Raw genomic sequence first — 18754 nt, 5'->3', positions numbered from 1 at the left:
GTTGCTAATGTGGGGTCTTTGTACTGTATGCGGGCCATTATAGGGTGTTGGGGCCATCAAACGGTTTGTGGGCTACTAAGGGGTCAGTATACTATGTAGGGGGTACTATACAGTGCGGGGGCAATTTAACTGAGTATAGGAGAGCATCATACTGTGTAGAGGTGATCTGTACAGAGGGGAGACTTAGAAAATTATTACATGTTAAGTGGGCACTTATTGTTATAGGGAAACTCAGGTTATTGTGACTGTCAAAGGGGCAGACAGAGGGCATTGTTACTTTCTAGGGGGAAAAATGTGGGCACTGTTTTCTAGGGCACTTGCTGTGAAGATCCCCGGGGTCTTCCGTGGGCATACTACTACTCAGACAACACAGGGGTGAGGGTTAAACAGTGTGGCAATATTTTATTGAACCACCAAACGGACAATAAACAGAACAGTCCCAGCAAATACTCAAGATGGTACAACATTACAAAGTTTCACCCTTCCTCTGGCCCGCCGAGAATAGAGCAACTGCGACTTTGGGACTTACAAGGCCAACTACCACAACCAGTGGTCCCCCGCATTTGGCGGGCCCCCACAGAGAGGAGGAAGCGTCAAGCTTAGGAAGCTGACAGTCAATAGAGGTACAAGGCTAGGAGACCCGAGGGTCCCATGCTGGCCTCTCCGAGAGTGACCATGGGGACCGATGACCGGCTGGTCACAATCTGTCTTCTCCGAATGTCTCCATGGGTTCCAGGCAACCGGAGGGTCCCACCTGGCAACCCCAAACAACATATCCATGGGGCCAGGTGACTTCATCATCCCAACCTGGTCTCCCTAAATGTATCCATGGGTTCTCTGCTGGTCAATGGAGCAGATCCGCATCCTTCCAGTCAGGGCTGTATACCCTTAGGCTGGAATCCTGCAGAATCCAAATCTGTGTCTCTCTGGATCGAGCCATGCTACCAAGCTGCTGTTCTGAAGAGTCTGACTGATCTTTGTTTTTCTCTTTCAATTCTCTTACATTCTAATATGTAATAAGCATATTAACAAACATTATTGTTCCCAGACGAAGAGAAATCAACATTCAAGTTTATACAAATAATAGTATGTCCTTCTTGACTAGCCACAGAAATACACATACATTCACAAGTCAACACAAACAAAAAAGTGTATTTCTCTTTGCTTAACAAATCTAGATGTCTGGCTGATTAAGATTAGAAGCTGTGTCGTCACACTTGCACACTTGTGTCATTACACACTGCTCAAAAAAATAAAGGGAACACTTAAACAACAGAATATAACTCCAAGTAAATCAAACTTCTGTGAAATCAAACTGTCCACTTAGGAAGCAACACTGATTGACAATCAATTTCACATGCTGTTGTGCAAATGGAATAGACAATAGATGGAAATTATTGGCAATTATTAAGACACACTCAATAAAGGAGTGGTTCTGCAGGTGGGGACCATAGACCACATCTCAGTACCAATGCTTTCTGGCTGATATTTTGGTCACTTTTGAATGTTGGTTGCGCTTTCACACTCATGGTAGCATGAGACGGACTCTACAACCCACAGAAGTTGCTCTGGTAGTGCATCTCATCCAGGTTGGCACATCAATGCGAGCTGTGGCAAAGTTTGCTGTGTCTGTCAGCATAGTGTCCAGAGGCTGGAGGCGCTACCAGGAGACAGGCCAGTACACCAGGAGACGTGGAGGGGGCCGTAAGAGGACAACAACCCAGCAGCAGGACCGCTACCTCCGCCTTTGTGCAAGGAAGAACAGGAGGAGCACTGCCAGAGCCCTGCAAAATGACCTCCAGCAGGCCACAAATGTGCATGTGTCTGCACAAACAGTTAGAAACCGACTCCATGAGGGTGATATGAGGGCCCGACGTCCACAGATGGGGGTTGTGCTCACACCCCAACACCGTGCAGGATGCTTGGCATTTGCCACAGAACACCAGGATTTGCAAAGTCGCCACTGACACCCTGTGCTCTTCACAGATGAAAGCAGGTTCACACTGAGCACATGTGACCTACGTGACAGAGTCTGGAGATGCCGTGGAGAGCGATCTGTTGCCTGCAACATCCTTCAGCATGACTGGTTTGGCAATGGGTCAGTAATGGTGTGGGGTGGCATTTCTTTGGAGGGCCGCACAGCCCTCCACATGCTCGCCAGAGGTAGCCTGACTGCCATTAGGTACCGAGATGAGATCCTCAGACCCCTTGTGAGACCATATGCTGGTGCGGTTGGCCCTGGGTTCCTCCTAATGCAGGACAATGCCAGACCTCATGTGGCTGGAGTGTGTCAGCAGTTCCTGCAAGATGAAGGCATTGAAGCTATGGACAGGCCTGCCCGTTCCCCAGACCTGAATCCGATTGAGCACATCTGGGACATCATGTCTCGCTCCATCCACCAACGTAACGTTGCACCACAGACTGTCCAGAAGTTGGCGGATGCTTTAGTCCAGGTCTGGGAGGAGATCCCACAGGAGACCATCCGCAACCTCATCAGGAGAGTGCCCAGGCATTGTAGGGAGGTCATACAGGCACGTGGAGGCCACACACAATACTGAGCCTCATTTTGACTTGTTTTAAGGACATTACATCAAAGTTGGATCAGCCTGTAGTGTGTTTTTCCACTTTAATTTTGGGGTTGACTCCAAATCCAGGCCTCCATTGGTTAATAAATTTGATTTCCAATGATGATTTTTGTGTGATTTTGTTGTCAGCACATTCAACTTTGTACAGAACAAAGTATTCAGTGAGAATATTTCATTCATTCAGATCTAGGATGTGTTATTTGAGTGTTCCCTTTATTTTTTTGAGCAGTGCATATTCTAGAGGTTTGTTTTACCATCTAGAAGGTACACAATACCACACAGTAGGTGCAGTAATAGGGACACATACAACAGCAGTGGCTCAGCATTGGGGTATCAGCAGGGTAAGGCGTTTGTGCAGGTTGGGGATAGATGGGGACAGTGCTGGAAATGTGAGAAGTCATATACATATTTGTTGTAATCTCCTCAGCAGAGTCCTGGCTGGAAGAAGTTGTCATGTTGGTCTAGGCCAGCTGAAAAAGACAGGAAAAGTGAATGACTCCACCAGAAAGAGTGTCAGCTGTAAGTCACTATCTGTAACTGTACTCTAATCTCTTACATGTTCTGCAGCACCAGTATCTAGAACTATATAGTCACGATATGGCCATTTAATGTTGATCTTTGTATAGAGATTTTTTTTTAAAGTAACAGCATCGTCATCTGCAGAGGTTCCCCTAAACCCACCATCAGGGTGCACCACCATAGTTGTAATCAGGGTTACCTGGTTAGGGTCCCACTCAGAAGTTTCGCCCCCCAATCCAAAACCCTAGCTACGCCTGCTCCCCTTCCTTCTGAGCCCCACAGTGTGCATAACTGCGGTTAGCATACACATGTTTAGGATTGTTGTAGAGCAGACCTGGGCAAAGTGCAGCCCGCGGGCCACATCCGAGCCTCTGGCTGTTCCAGTCCGGTCCGCGGACCGAGACAGCCAAGGGGCTGATAACAGTGGCCCACGGACTGCACTGTGCCCTTCCCCGCCCACTGTAACCGCTCAGCTGTCTTCATCCGCGGTGAATATCTGTCCTCAGTGAATGCATTAGTGGAGGAGGGGCCGCCGCCCCCCTCTTCCACCAATCAGCGTGAGAAACAGCTGACGCGATGACGTCATATCATCGTGGCAGCTGTGCACTGCGGAGAATCAGTGTATCACAGACAGGAGCTGAGGCAGAGCGCCGGGGAAATGGTAAGTATGTGGTGTTCTTCTTTATGTGTTTTGAATGTTTGGCTGGACATGGAGGGAGGCTCCCGTGCTGGACACGGGGGGGCTTTGTGGGGTTCAAATGGTATATAGCAGGATGTCAGCATACTTAATTCTGCTCAGTATTAAGTGATACAATTAATATTAATTATTATATTAATGATTATATTCATATGTTAATATTAATATTGATCAAAATTAATTTTAGCCTATTGGTTCGGCCCTCCACAACAGTCACGATCTCTCATGTGGCCCCTTGGGAAAATTAATTGCCCATCCCTGCTGTAGAGCCTACTTAATTTACAGGGTGCATGCTTCCAGAGGCGCATGCCTGGCACAATTTTTTGCCACTAAGCAGATATATTGCAATTTTTAATCTATAACATCCAGGCAAGTATTAGCCTCTAGGCACTGGAGGGCAGGTGCCTAGGGTGGCAGGTTTCGGGGGGCGGCACTGCCATCGTGAAGGAAAAAATATATTATTTTTTAAACCGCCTTATTCTTCGCTGGGCCAAGTAGCAAAACCTGTCTTTTTCTAAGGGGAGAGGGGGAATTCTATGTGCAAATACGCAGCAGGGACAGAGGGGCACTGATTAGCTTCCTGCCCAAATGGAAGAAAATACATCCGAGTGGTACAGGACCTGTGATGACGTCATGATCCTGTTATTTGAGGGGGAAGAACCACAGAGTTTTGTCGCTTAGAAGGAGCAATATGGTAAAAGAGAAGATGGAGGAGATTGAGTCACTTGTGAGAGATAATGAGGGAATAGGGTTACATTGGGAGTGAAGGGTGTATGTGATAGAGGGGTGTAGGTTGTGTAGGCTATGGGGTGCAAACTAACAGATGGATGTGTGGGGGTACATGCTATGTGAAATAGAGGGGTGCAGGGTGTGAGAGGGGTCCGAGGGGATGCAGGGTATGAGAGAGGGGTGTGTGGGGTTGTGAGGTGCGTGAGATAAATGTTTGCTAGGGGATGCAGGGTGTGTGAAATAGAGGGGTCAGATGGGGTGCTGGGTGTGTGAAATAGTGTAGTGCAGAGTGTGTTAGAGATCAGGGGGTGAGAAATAGACTGGTATGAGGTGGTGCAAGGTGCGTGATAAATAGGGGTGCAAGGGGTTGCAGGGTGTGTGAGATAGATGGGTGTAAGGGCGTGTAAGATAGAGGGGTGCATAAAATAGAGAGGTACAAGGGGGTGTAGGGTGCGTGTGACGCGCCCCCTGGGCCATGTTGTTAGGGATACCCGGAGCCGGATCAGATGGGGGTTGTAGTCTCCGAGTGGCTGTGACCCGGTCCGTGCCCAGGGTGTCAAACTCAGTGTGCGGCAGTCTTTGCAGATGTTCTTAGTGTCGATTACGCCACCCGTTGATTTGCGGTCAAAAGGCCGCCGCTGCAGGATGGTCCGCTGAGGCTGGTGGTGTGTGTGCAGCTGTGGTAGTATAACCCCCAACGGGAGGGGTATAGCCTCAGGGGGTCAGACGTGGAGGATGGTGGTTGTGAAGGTGCAGCAAGGAGACTCAGAGGCATGAAATGCAGTTTCAGGGTTTTTACTCACTGGTGTTGCTCGGGTCACTCTGTACAGCAGTGACCACCCAAGCCGTGCTGCGTCCACCAGGTGCGGGACTCGGTCAACTCCCGGGCAATTCCTGAGTATGGTCCTGAGCTCCCTTCTTCTCTCTCTCTCTGCCGTTCTCACCAGGGATCCACCTATGTCCGGCTCCCTCGGGTCTCTTGGTGGTTGAACCTTCTCTGGCTTCCCTGACCCTATGCTCGGTGTGCCATTCTGGTGGATTTGGTGAGGGTCGTGGCAAATCTTGCCCACGACCTCCGGTTCCTGGCTAAGGTTTGCTTTGGCCTCCGCCAGCTTGGGATCCGGTACCCTTTTGCCGACCCTTCACCCTTTTGTCCTTATTCTGGGATCTTGGGGTCCCCTCTCGTCCTGCGCCTCTGGGTCTCTCTTCCTTCTCCTCTCCTGGAGTTACTGCTGACTCACTGACTGACTGACTGACTGACCCTGTCCTAAGATGGTGCCCACCTTATATACTCCCTCTATGTGTGAGCTCAGGTGACCAGCACCCAATGAGCTCCTATCTTTACCCAGACTACTCCCCCTATCTGCCCCTACACTACTGGGATGTTCCACCCCCCTCCCACTCCAGCCAGGGACAGACGCTGTCGTACCTGCACATATACTGGTGGGAGTACCGTTGATCTGTCCCCCGGAAATGGGATGTATGTAGTGCATGCAGCCTACTGAGCTCAGTTCCACACTCCATCCTTACCCGGGAGTGGAATACCACACCTCTGGTTTGAGGTGCAATACCCCTGTAGCAGCCGAGTCCTCAGGGTGCTACATTCCCCCCTGGTAAATCACAGCACGTCCTCGGGCTGTAAAAGAATAAAAACATCACAAACATACAAATTTTTTTTTTTCAAAAACATCATAACCATATAAAACATTATAAACATTATCAGCATAAAACTTTTTCATATAAACATTCTTGTTCCTCCGGCCACGGTGCAACTTGTGACCGGGTAAAGTGCAACAGTCTCCTCTGGAAAGAAAAACACAGCTTTCCTATAAAACCGGTAGGGGGCGCTTTAAGAAGCGCAACTATGTACAAAGGGGAATATAGCCGCTCTCAGTCCTCGGCCAGTGGGGAAAAGGAATGGCTGTTCACAGTCCTCAGCCTGTTAAGGGATAGGGACACATGGGTATTCACTTGCTGGTCCCGACGGGGACTACACTTTGGTAGCAACAGTTTTTGTACCCACACGGGTAACTATTTACATATTCTATTTACAGTTCATCAGTGGCGGTGTGCTCTTGGCTGAGGGTAATCTTTAGACCCGTCCGGGTCCTCTTGATCCTCCTCACCCCGTAGCTCCTTCTCAGTAAGTCTATGCACGTGCAGGGCATACGGGCCCTTGGCGCACTGATGCCGGGTGAAGGTGACCTCATCACCCAGGTATAGGTCACGACCTCTGTGTCCCTCCGGCAGATGACTTTCAACGTCTCTGCGGGTGACAAAGACGTCGCCGGGGGTCTTGTGGTCCCGGATGAAACCCCACCCGTGCTCCAACTGGAATTTTATTACAGTCCCGCTGGCACGGGGACCGTGGGCAGCACGGGGGTTTCTGCGGGCTCGGCTCTTCTGCTCGGCGCTCTTCACTTGGAGCCGCTCCTCGCGGACCCGCCTCTCTCGTCGCTCTCTAGCAAAAACCTCCAATTGTTGCTGGCAGCACTCCGCACGCTGGGCTGCGGCTGCCCGGGTCTCCTCAGTGAACCCGATGAGGTCTTCTCCGGTGGGGTCCCACGCAAACTGTGCTTCCTCCAACGAGAGTGGGGTGATCTTGGCGGGCGCCGGAGCCGGGATCAGGGGCTCATCCAGGGGTCTTTCCTTCCGGAGTCGGGGATGGTAATACTCCGGTGGCCACACAAAGGGCTGCCCATCCGGGCATGTGTGCTGGGCAAATAGGTCTTCACCCAGGTGTGGCGCTGTGGACGTTGAGGGCGCTGTTGTGGCGGCGCCCGGGTTCACCAGGCCTTGCGACCAGGCTTGGGGCACCCTGAATGTAAAGGGCACCGTGAAGACGGCGGCGCCCGGGGTTACTTGGCCCAGTGACCAGGCCGGTGGCTCAGTGGAGGTAGAGGGCGCTGTTGGCACTGCGGCGCCCGGGGGCACTCGGCCTTGCGACCAGGCCGGTGGCGTCTCCTGCTTGGCCGCGCTCAGGGTTGAGGCGCGTGACGTCACAGGGGGCGTGGCCGCGGCTCCGGCCGCTTGAGGCCTAGCTTGGAGCGATGACGCAGCGGCTACGGGAACGGTGAGTGGGGCTTCGGGCTCTGCGACGGGGAGCTGGGGCAGGTTTACGAATTCTGGGCACGGGATATTGTCGTCCCCATTACCTGCCTTCATCTCATCGGCTCCCTCCGCGGCGTCGTCTCCGGCCGTCGTCCCTCCTTCGCCGTCCTCAGAGGTGGACTTGCTCCTCGCTGCGGGTGGCATGCTTCGCTGGCAAGCTCCAGCCTGCAGGGCCATCTCTCGAGTCCACTCCGCCAGTGTTTCCTGCTGCACCCGGGCCATCCTTCGTGCGAGGCCCTCCAGCGCGGTCTGTGCATGCTCCCGATCTCTGGGGAGCTGCGCCAGGATCTCCACCAGGCCTTCTGGGGTTGTCGCTTGCAACAGGCTCCTGACCACTGGGTCGGTGCTGCCTGCCTCTCCCTCCATCTCCGGGTACGGCTCCTCCAGACTCCTCTCCAGACTCCTCTCCAGACTCCTCCAAGCTGCTCCCATCTTCTTCCTTTTGTTCTGTATCCGCCCACATTGGGGGTCGTCCTGGGGCAACTTTGTGATTGCCAGTTCCAGGGGCAGTTCCCTCACGCTGATGGACATATCAATCATCACAGTCTCTGCTGGTGGGGGCGGTTTCCACTTTTGGCGCCATTTCCGATCCTGGCCCACGATGGGAGGTGGCCTCTTGCCATCCTCTGGCACGCCCATAATGGCGTCCGCTCTGCCAAGGCGGGAAATCTTCTCAGATGGCGGGAACCGCTTCCCAGTGGCGGGAAACACTGCAGATGGCGGGAAAAGACTGCAGATGACGGACAAACGGCGGGAACTGATCCGAGATGGCGTCCGATGGCGGGGACCCTCCGGAACCGGCGGGAGACTTCTTTTTGAGGTAAATGCGAACTTTTCTTCAGGCACGCAGTACCCGATGGTTGCGGGCACGTGATCCTGCCGACTACGCCAAAAGTTGACGCGCCCCCTGGGCCAGTGCTGTAGGGGATACCCGGAGCCGGATCTCGATGGGGGTAGTAGTCCTTGTGGCGGTGACCCGGTCCGTGCCCAGGGTGTCAAACTCAGTGTGCGGCAGTCCTTGCAGATGTTCTTAGTGTCGACTACGTCACCCGTTGATTTGCGGTCAAAAGGCCGCCGCTGCAGGATGGTCCGCTGAGGCTGGTGGTGTGTGTGCAGCTGTAGTAGTATAACCCCCAACGGGAGGGGTATAGCCTCAGGGGGTCAGACGTGGAGGATGGTGGTTGTGAAGGTGCAGCAAGGAGACTCAGAGGCATGAAATGCAGTTTCAGGGTTTTTACTCACTGGTGTTGCTCGGGTCACTCTGTACAGCAGTGACCACCCAAGCCGTGCTGCGTCCACCAGGTGCGGGACTCGGTCAACTCCCGGGCAATTCCTGAGTATGGTCCTGAGCTCCCTTCTTCTCTCTCTCTCTGCCGTTCTCACCAGGGATCCACCTATGTCCGGCTCCCTCGGGTCTCTTGGTGGTTGAACCTTCTCTGGCTTCCCTGACCCTATGCTCGGTGTGCCATTCTGGTGGATTTGGTGAGGGTCGTGGCAAATCTTGCCCACGACCTCCGGTTCCTGGCTAAGGTTTGCTTTGGCCTCCGCCAGCTTGGGATCCGGTACCCTTTTGCCGACCCTTCACCCTTTTGTCCTTATTCTGGGATCTTGGGGTCCCCTCTCGTCCTGCGCCTCTGGGTCTCTCTTCCTTCTCCTCTCCTGGAGTTACTGCTGACTCACTGACTGACTGACTGACTGACCCTGTCCTAAGATGGTGCCCACCTTATATACTCCCTCTATGTGTGAGCTCAGGTGACCAGCACCCAATGAGCTCCTATCTTTACCCAGACTACTCCCCCTATCTGCCCCTACACTACTGGGATGTTCCATCCCCCTCCCACTCCAGCCAGGGACAGACGCTGTCGTACCTGCACATATACTGGTGGGAGTACCGTTGATCTGTCCCCCGGAAATGGGATGTATGTAGTGCATGCAGCCTACTGAGCTCAGTTCCACACTCCATCCTTACCCGGGAGTGGAATACCACACCTCTGGTTTGAGGTGCAATACCCCTGTAGCAGCCGAGTCCTCAGGGTGCTACACGTGAGATAGACAGGTGCGAGGGGATGCTGGGTGCATGAAATAGATTGTCCCAGGGGATGCAGGGTGTGTGAGATAGAGTGCGAGGGGGTGCGAGATAGAGAGATGCAAGGGGGAGCAGGGTGCTTGAGATAGATTGGTGTGTGGGGTTGCAGGGTGCATGAGATACAGGGGTCCAAGGGGGTGCAGAGTGTGTGAGATAGAGGGATGCTGGGTGTGTGATATAAGAGTTATGAGGGGGAGCATAGTGTCTGTGAGATAGAGGTTGCGTGAGAGGATGCAGGGTGTGTGAGATATAGGGGTGCAATGAGGTGCAGGGTGCGTGAGATTGCCGGGTGCTGGGGGCATGAGAGACAGGTGCGAGGAGGTGCTGGGGGCATGAGATAGACAGGTGAGAGGGGGTGCAGGGTGTGTGAGACACAGAAGTCCAAGGGGGTGCAGGGTGTGTGAGATAGAGGGGTACGAGGGGGTGTAAGATAGAAGGGCGACGGGTGCATGAGATAGAAGGGTGCAAAGGTGTGCAGGGTGCATGAAATAGAAGGGTACTAGGTGGTGTAGGGTGTGTGAGAGCGGTGCAAGGGGGTGCAGGGTGCATGAGATTGACGGGTGTGAGGGGGGTGCTGGCTGCATAAGATAGATGGCCCAAGGGGCTGCAGGGTCTGTGACAGAGGGGTGCAGGATGTGTGAGATAGCGGGGTGCAGGGTGCGTGAGATAGAGGGGTACGAGGGTGTGCAGGGTGTGTGAGATAGCAGGTTACTAGGGGGTACAGAAAGCGTGAGATAGAGGAGTGCGAGGGGGTGCTGGGTGCGTGAGATAGAGGGTTACGAGGGGGTGCTGGGTGTGTGAGATAGTGGGATGCAAGGTGCGTGAGATGGACATGTGTGTAGGGGTGCAGGGTGCGTGAGATAGAGGGGTGCATGAGGGCTCAGGGTGCTTGAGTTAGTGAGATAGAGGGGAGCAGACAGAGGGTTGCGTGGTGGTACAGGCTGTGAGATAGAGGGGTGTCGGCTATGTGGAATATGGGGTGCATGAAGGTGTAGGTATGGGTGGGAGAGAGGGTTGCACGGGGTGTGTGGGATTGAGGGTGCAGAGTGTGTGAGATAGATGAGGTGCAGGGTGTGTGCGAGGGGGTCAGGATACATGAGAGAGTGGTCTGAGGGGGTGCAGGGTGCATGAGATAGAGGTATCCACGGTGCGTGAGATATTTCAGATGTGTGCGTAGGGGTGCACGGTGAGTAAGATACAGGGGGCTCAGGGTGATTGAGTTAGTGAAATAGAGGGGTGCAGACTGTGAGAGGGGTGCGTGGGAGTACAGGCTGTGAGATAGAGGGATGCTGGCTATGTGAAATATAGGGTGCAGGGTGTCTGGGATAGAGGGCTGCATGAAGGTGTAGGGACGGGTGGGAGAGTGTGCGAGATAAAGGGGGTGCAGGGTGTGCGAGAAAGAGGGGGTGCAGGGTGTGCGGGAGAGACAGGTGCGAGGGGATCAGGATACGTCACAGAGGGGTCTGAGGGGGTGTAGTGTGTGTGTGAGAGTGGTGCGGTGGGGTTCAGTGTGCTTGACATAAAGGGGTGCTGGATGAATGAGCGAGAGGTGCAAGGGGGTGCAGGGCATGAGTTAGTGAGATAGAGAGGTGCAGACTGTGAGAGGGGTGTGTGAGGGCACAGTCTGTGAGATAGAGGGGTGCATGAGATTGACGAGTGAAAGCGGGTCTTGGATGCATGAGATAGACGGGTGCGAGGGGGTGCTGGGTGCATGAGATGGATGGTCAGAGGGGGTGCAAGGTGTGTGAGATAAAGGGGTCCAGGGTGCGTGAGAAAGACAGGTGTGAGGGGGTGCAAGGTGTGTGAGATAGTGGGGTGCAGGGGGTGTGAAATAGATGGGTGTGAGGGGGTGCAGGGTGTGTGAGATAGAGGAGTGCAAGGGGGTGCAGGGTGCGTGAGATAGACAGGTGCGATGGGGTGCAAGGTGCATGAGATAGAGGGGTGCGAAGGGGTGCAGGGTGCATGAGATAGATTGGTTATAGGGGGTGCTGGGTGCATGAGATAGATTGTCTGAGGGGGTGCGGCATGTGTGAGAGATGGTTGGGAGAAGGTGCAGGGTGCGTGAGATACTCGGGTGCATGGGGGTGCAGTGTGTGTGAGATACAGGAATCCAATGAGATGCAGGGTGAATGAGATAGAAGGGTGTGGGGTACGAGGTGGTGCAGGGTGCGTGAGATAGAGAGGTGAAAGGGGTTGCAGGGTGTGTGAGATAGAGGGATGTGAGGGGGTGCAGGAGATAGAGGGGAACAAGGGGGCAAAGGGGGTGCAGGGTGAATGAGATAGAGGGGTGCAGGGTGTGTGAGATAGACGGGTGCAAGGGAGTGCAGGGTCTGTGAGATAGAGAGGTGTGTAGGGGTTCAGGGTGCTTGAGATAGAGAGGTGCGTGAAGTTGCGTAAGATAGAGGGGTGCGAGGGGGCTCATGGTGCTTGAGTTAGTGAGATAGAAGGGTGCAAACTGTGAGAGGGGTGCATGGGGGTACAGGCTGTGAGATAAAGGGGTGCCGACTATGTGGGATATGGGTGTGCAGGGTGTGTGGGATAGAGGGGTGCGCAGAGTACAGAGTGTGTGGGTAATGGGGGTGTGCAGGGTATACGAGATAGAGGGGGTGCAGAGTGTACACGTGAGAAAGAATGAGAGCAGGGTGTGTGAGAGGGATGCAGAGTGTGTGAAAAAGAGGGGTGAAAGGGGGTGCAGGGTTTGTGAGATTGACGGGTGCGAAGTTGTGCAGGGTGCATGAGATAGAAGGGTGCGAGGGGATGCAGGGTGCACGAGATAGAGGGGAGCGAAGGAGTGGAGGGCATGTGAGATTGACAGGTGTGTGGAGGTGGAGGGTGCGTGAGATCTCAGAGGGGTGCGAGGTTGTGTAGGGTGCATGAGATATAGGGGTGCTAGGTTGTGCAGGGTGCTTGAGATAGAGGGGTGCAGGGTGTGTGAGATAGAGGGGTATGAGGGAGTGCAGGGTGTGTGATATTGACGGTGTGAGGGGGTGCAGGGTGAGTGAGAGAGTGGTGCAAGGGGGTGCAGGGTGCATGAGATAGAGGGGTACGGGGGGGTGCAGAGTGCATGGGATAGAGGGGTGCGAGGGGGTGCAGGGTGCATGAGATAAATGGGTGATACGGGGTGCTGGGTGTGTGACATAGATAATCTGAGGGGGTGCAGGGTGCATGAGAGAGACGGGTGATAGGGGGTGCAGGGTGTGTGAGATAGAGGGGTGCAGGGAGCGTAAGAAAGACAGGTGCGAGGGGATGCAGGATGTGTGAGATAGATGGTTGGGAGAAGGTGCAGAGTGCATGAGATAGAGGGGTGCAGGGTGTGTGAGATAGGGTGGTGCAGGGAGTATGAGATAGATGGGTGTGAGGGGGTGCAGGGTGTGTGAGAGAGGGGTGCGAGGTTGTGCAGGGTGCGTGAGATAGATGGGTGCAAGGGTATGCAGAGTGCATGAGAAAGACGGGTGATAGGGGGTGCTGGGTGCATGAGATAGATTGACTGAGGGAGTGCAGGGTGTGTGAGATTGAGGGGTTCAGGGTGCGTAAGAAAGACGGGTGCAAGATAGAGAGATGCAAGGGGGTGCAGGGTGCTTGAGATAGATTGGTGTGTGGTGTTGCAGGGTGCAAGAGATACAGGGGTCCAAGGGGGTGCAGAGTGTTTGAGATAGAGGGATGCTGGGTGTGTGAGATAAGAGTTATGAGGGGGAGCATGGTGTGTGTGAGACAGAGGTTGTGCGAGAGGGTGCAGGGTGTGTGAGATAGAGGGGTGTGAGGAGGTGCAGGGTGCACGAGATAGAGGGGTGCGAGGGAGTGCAGGGTGTGTGAGATAAAGGGGTACGAGGGGGTGCAGGTTGCGTGAGATAGGCACTAAGGGTGCAGGGTGCATGAGGTAAAGGGATGTGAGCGGCTGCAGGGTGCATGAGAAGGTTCAGGCTGCGTGAGATAGACAGAGGCAGGGTCTGTGAGATAGACGGGACAGGGTGTGTAAGAAAGAAGGGTGCGAGGGGTGCATGATATAAAGTGGTAAGAGGGGGGTACAGGTTGTGTGAGATAGAGAGGTGCGAGGGGGTGCATGAGTTAGAGAGGTGTGTCAGGGGTGCATGAGATAGAGGGGTGCAAGGTGCGTAAGATAGATGGATGCGAGGGAGCTCAGGGTGCTTGAGTTAGTGAGATAGCGGGTTGCAGACTGTGACAGGGGTGCATAGCGGTACAAGCTGTGAGATAGATGGGTGCCAGGTATGTGGGATATGGGGGTGCAGGGTGTGTGGGATAGAGGGGTGTGCAGGGTCTACAGTGTGTCGGATATAGGGGTGCAGAGGGTGCAGGGTGTGTGAGATAGAGGGGCAGCAGGATAATGTGTAAGAGGGATGCAGGGTGTGGGAGAAAGAGGGGTGAGAGGGGGTGAAGGTGGTGTGAGATTGACAGGTGCCAGGGGATGCAAAGTGTGTGAGATAGACAGGTGCGAAGGGTTGCAGTGTGTGAGATAGACGGTTGCAAGGGGGTGCAGCGTGAGATAGAGGTGGTGCAGGTTATATGATATAGAGGGCTGCAAGGGGGTGCAGCGTGCATAAGATAGAGAGTTGCAAGGGGGTGCAGGGTGCTTTAGTTATTGAGTGGTGCAGACTGTGAGAGTGGTGCATGTACAGGCTGTAAGATAGAGGGGTGCAGGCTATGTGGGATATGGGGGTGCATGGTGTGTTGGATAGGAGGGATGCATGGGGGTGCAGGATGTGTGGGATAGAGGGGTGCCTGAGGGTGCAGGGTGCGTGAGATAGAATGGTGTAGGATATGAGGGTGCAGGGTGTGTGTGTTTGTGAAATAGAGGGGTGCAGACTGTGAGAGGGATGTGTGGAGGTGCAGGCTCTGTCGGTTGAGGGTGTGTGTAATAGGTGCAGACTGTGAGAGAGGGGTGCATGAAGATCAGGCTATGTGAGATCTCAGAGAGTTGCGTGGGTGTGCAGGCTTTGTTGTGTGATAGAGCACCACAAAGGAGGTGAAGACGAGGGAAAAGGTAAGTGCTCCATAGTGGAGCTGAAGATGTGAGGAGCTTTTATTGTGAACTGTGGAAGCGTGAATAACGGTGTTCACTCAGTTTACAAAGTAAGGGCAAAGTTCAGGAGGCAGTATACAAAAGTAAGGACAGTTTGAGGACACAGGAACGGGGGAGCCGTACATGAGAAACAGCATGAGGGCACATTATGTACGGTGATTAAAGGGGGCACAGACAACGTGGGGAGGGGCACTGAAGTTGTGGACAGTGTGGAGGCCATGTGCAGGAACATTGTGCAGTTTGGACAGGGAACAGACTACTTTAAACATACGTGTAAAAATGGTACTGGTGTCATTAGTGTACGGTCCGTGTGCCTGTTTTTACCATGAGTATCATCGGTGGTTTTCACAGATGGATAAATACATTATAAAACTTGTCCTATAGTTTGCAATGTTAATCACGCTGACTGTACACTTATGTCATCCGTGCGATATATGTGTTTTTTCTGGACTATTAGACTGGTATTAGCACTTTTCATATGTTATACTGTAAAAAAACAGACATGTCTCCTTGAGTTTTACACGGGCACACAGTCTGTGAAAAAAACACGGAAATGTGAACTGCCCCATAGACTACAATGGGTAATTGTTGTATCCGTGAAAAACACAGATAGAACTTACTGTATATGTGTAACACTGACTGCTGCATGAGGCCTTAGTCTGACTTAACCAATAGGGGGCATGCCCACTTAAAGTGCCTAGGGCAGCAGTACACCAAATACAGCCTTGATGAGGGGAAACATGATAATTACTTAATGGTAATTTGATTTTCTTCAAACCCATGCCACACCCCTATTTATTCCCTCCCTCTGACTTGTAGTTGGTGGTGGTTATCAATCTTCTCTTTTCACAATGAAGAATAGGCTTGGGGTAATGTATACATAATAACAAGAATAATGATGACTCCTACTTGACTTCTTGGAAAGGAAGAAGTGGGATTTGACTTTTTATTTTGTGCTCTTGGCTCTTTCTCCAGTGATAGGGGTGGCTGCCACTCTCTCAGATGCTTTTATGGGTTTCAGGAAAATCAAATTGCCGTAAGTAACTATCTTTTTTTTTTTTCATAAGAGAAAACTGTTTCCACATTGATAATCTGAATAGAGACTTGGACCGTAATTGGTTGAAAATTGGACCCGGTATGGTCCGATTTTTTTTCTGTACGCAAAAAAAAAAAAAAACACCTTAAAGACTGAATGAGGCTTATGAGACATTTCTTAGAAATGTCTTTCTGTAAAGGCATTACCTTCACATTCACAGGAATGAACACATCACACAGAGGTGTTGGCTCTGATTTTTTGCGGGATAAATGGTACAGTTCTGAACTTCACAACAATAACCCTCAGCTACATGATGGGTAAAAAGGCCCCCAAGATTGTGTGAAGAGATGCTTACCTGGAGCGGTCTCCTTCAAGCTGTTAGGGTCTTAACACACAAAATGATTCAGGTTTAGAATTTTTTACATTCAATTCCAATTGTGATGTCATGGAATGTCGATGATGTCACATGCCCTGTGATGTTATCAGAACGGTCACTGCTCTTTTGTGGATCCAGCTTACAACATCAACAAAAAAATGTAATAAAAAGACAAAACCCCTACCTCATTTTAAAAATTTTATTTTATCTATATTACCTACTGCTCTATGTACTAAAAGAAACACAGGACTCCATACTGCCATTCCTGACCGCAGTAAGCTAGAACTTCAATGTTACCTTCTTATTCAACAGGAACAAAAGAGCTGACAACAGAGAATGATAGCATTTTCAACTAGATTCCTGTTACAAAAAGATAAAATTTGTCCACGTAAATGGCAAAGCTACCCAAAAATGGGAGCCACATAAAGATGTCCCAAACTTGACCATCCCCTGTCTACATGCCTTACTATAGCATAGAGATAGCATAAAAGGCGAGCTCCATTGAAGACTTCCATAGTGAGGAGCCAATGCAAAGAGCTGGAAGACTCCCAACAAGTGTGGCGCCCTGCGGAGTCAGGCGTCACAAATGTCTGTGAACTCTGATGGTGTGAGAAGCCAGCTCTTCAGCTTTTCTTCCAGACACACTTGTAATTAGTGTAAGGGCTACTGTGAAGTGTGGTGGGTAGCAGCCCCCCCCCCCCCCACAGGAGAACAACCAAGCCCAGGAGAAGCAACCCTGCTCTCCTGGGAGTGAGTGGTGCTGGAGATCAAGGAGGCCAGCCAGTGCCTTTGGTGTGGTCGCTATTGGGACAACAGCAAAATCTGTGCAGCCGCATGGGACATAGTGTCCTGCACGGTTCAAGATGGGCCCAACTGCCAGACTACGTCAGTTAGGGATCAGACGTGGGATGTCTTGATATTATCATTAGTTGCCTGCGGTGGGAAGAAAAATGAGGTACTTTCCTGTAAGCCTGAGGTGCCCTGGATGCTAAGGTCCATGCTGAGAGGAGAAGTTTTAGTGCACGTTTAGTGCTATATGCAGCGGGAGTGAGGAGAGCTGCTATACATTGCCGGAAAAGAACTGGATTCATCACACCATGAGGGGCTGTTGGCTGAGTGTAATGAATAACTGAGGAGAGCTGTAATCATTATCATAAACTGCTCCAGTAAAAGCGATTTTTTTTTTCCTGTTGCACCTGAAGTCTGGACATTGCTTATTGAGACGGGCTGATCTTGTATCTCTTCTACAACTTACCCCTTTTTATTCTGCTGAGGACGGCCTGCTGGCCATTGGCCGCCATTACTTCCTGGCTCGGTGGAGGCTGACCCAGACATATGTATTATTACATTGTCATCCTACTTTAGGGGGCATGTAAAACTGTGTCCTGTAGGGGTCGCTACTTCCCCAGCAATATAATTAAAGAAAATCCCATGGGCATAATTAATTGGTCTAAATAAGATCTTTGTAGATCATTTGTGCATATAATATATAACTATATACTCCAACAAATTATATATCAAACAGGAGAAATAAAGGAGTATCTCTCTTTTTTTAAAAAGTATACATGTTTTTATTGAAAAAATTGATTAAAAATCACAAAGAAATAAACATGATGGACAAAAGTGGTAATGAAATACATATTCCGGGTACAGATCCAAATGACCAAAAGTTTGGTCATCACATTGTCAGCGAATCTAGGATATGGGGCAAACATAGATAGAGATTTATATAATACATTTTTTTGTAGTATATCTTTTATCTGATTTATAATAATTGTGTCCCAAATAGTCCTAAGGAGTTAATGAGTGAGTGACCTTACCCATTAGTCAGGGGAAGTCTGGCCCGGCCCGGAGTGCAAAAGGCTAGAAGATATTGCGCCCCCATGAGTTAGTAACCTTACCCATTAGTCAGGGGAAGTCTGGCCCGGCGCGGAATGCAGAAGGCTGGGATATACTGAGCCCCAACGCACGTTTCGCGTGCCGCCCGCATGCTTTCTCAAGGGGAAGTGAGGAAAATGAATTACCTGCAGGACCTTCATACCATGTGACCATACCACATGGTTTCCCGCTCACCAATAGGAGCAGCCGCCCGGCGCGTGCGCCGATCGCCGCACCCGCGACATGCCCACTCCAGCTGTCAAGCCAATCACAGCAGGCCGGGAGTCCCAAAGACATCTGCGCCTGCCGGGATCAACATAGAGACGCCGGGGGGTGGCGCGCCCACAGGGGAGGAGAAAAGAGGCACGCACACTGCTCCCACGGTGAGTATATGACAAGACAAATATAGGGATTTGCTTCAGGGTACAATTAAGTCCAAAGCATTATCAAGCCCTAAAGTCATGGGCCACCATGAAGACAAAGAGGAGGAAAGAGAACAAGAAGGAAAGGAGAATAAAGAGCTACATAAAACAGCAGAAAAACATGTTGACAGTATAAATACATTCCATTAAGCAAAAATTACATATATATGATTGTCAATTCAACATGCCTGCTGTATAAATAACAGTATATATAAATTGATGCAAATGTCGCTGATGTCCATCCCGACTCATCATCCATATATCCTCCATGTAGATA

Source organism: Phyllobates terribilis, unplaced genomic scaffold (assembly GCF_046119375.1).
Source record: "Phyllobates terribilis strain yellow unplaced genomic scaffold, ASM4611937v1 Scaffold_11__3_contigs__length_659146591, whole genome shotgun sequence".
NCBI classification, from domain to species: Eukaryota; Metazoa; Chordata; class Amphibia; order Anura; family Dendrobatidae; genus Phyllobates; species Phyllobates terribilis.
Note: the sequence above shows the minus strand (reverse complement) of the source record.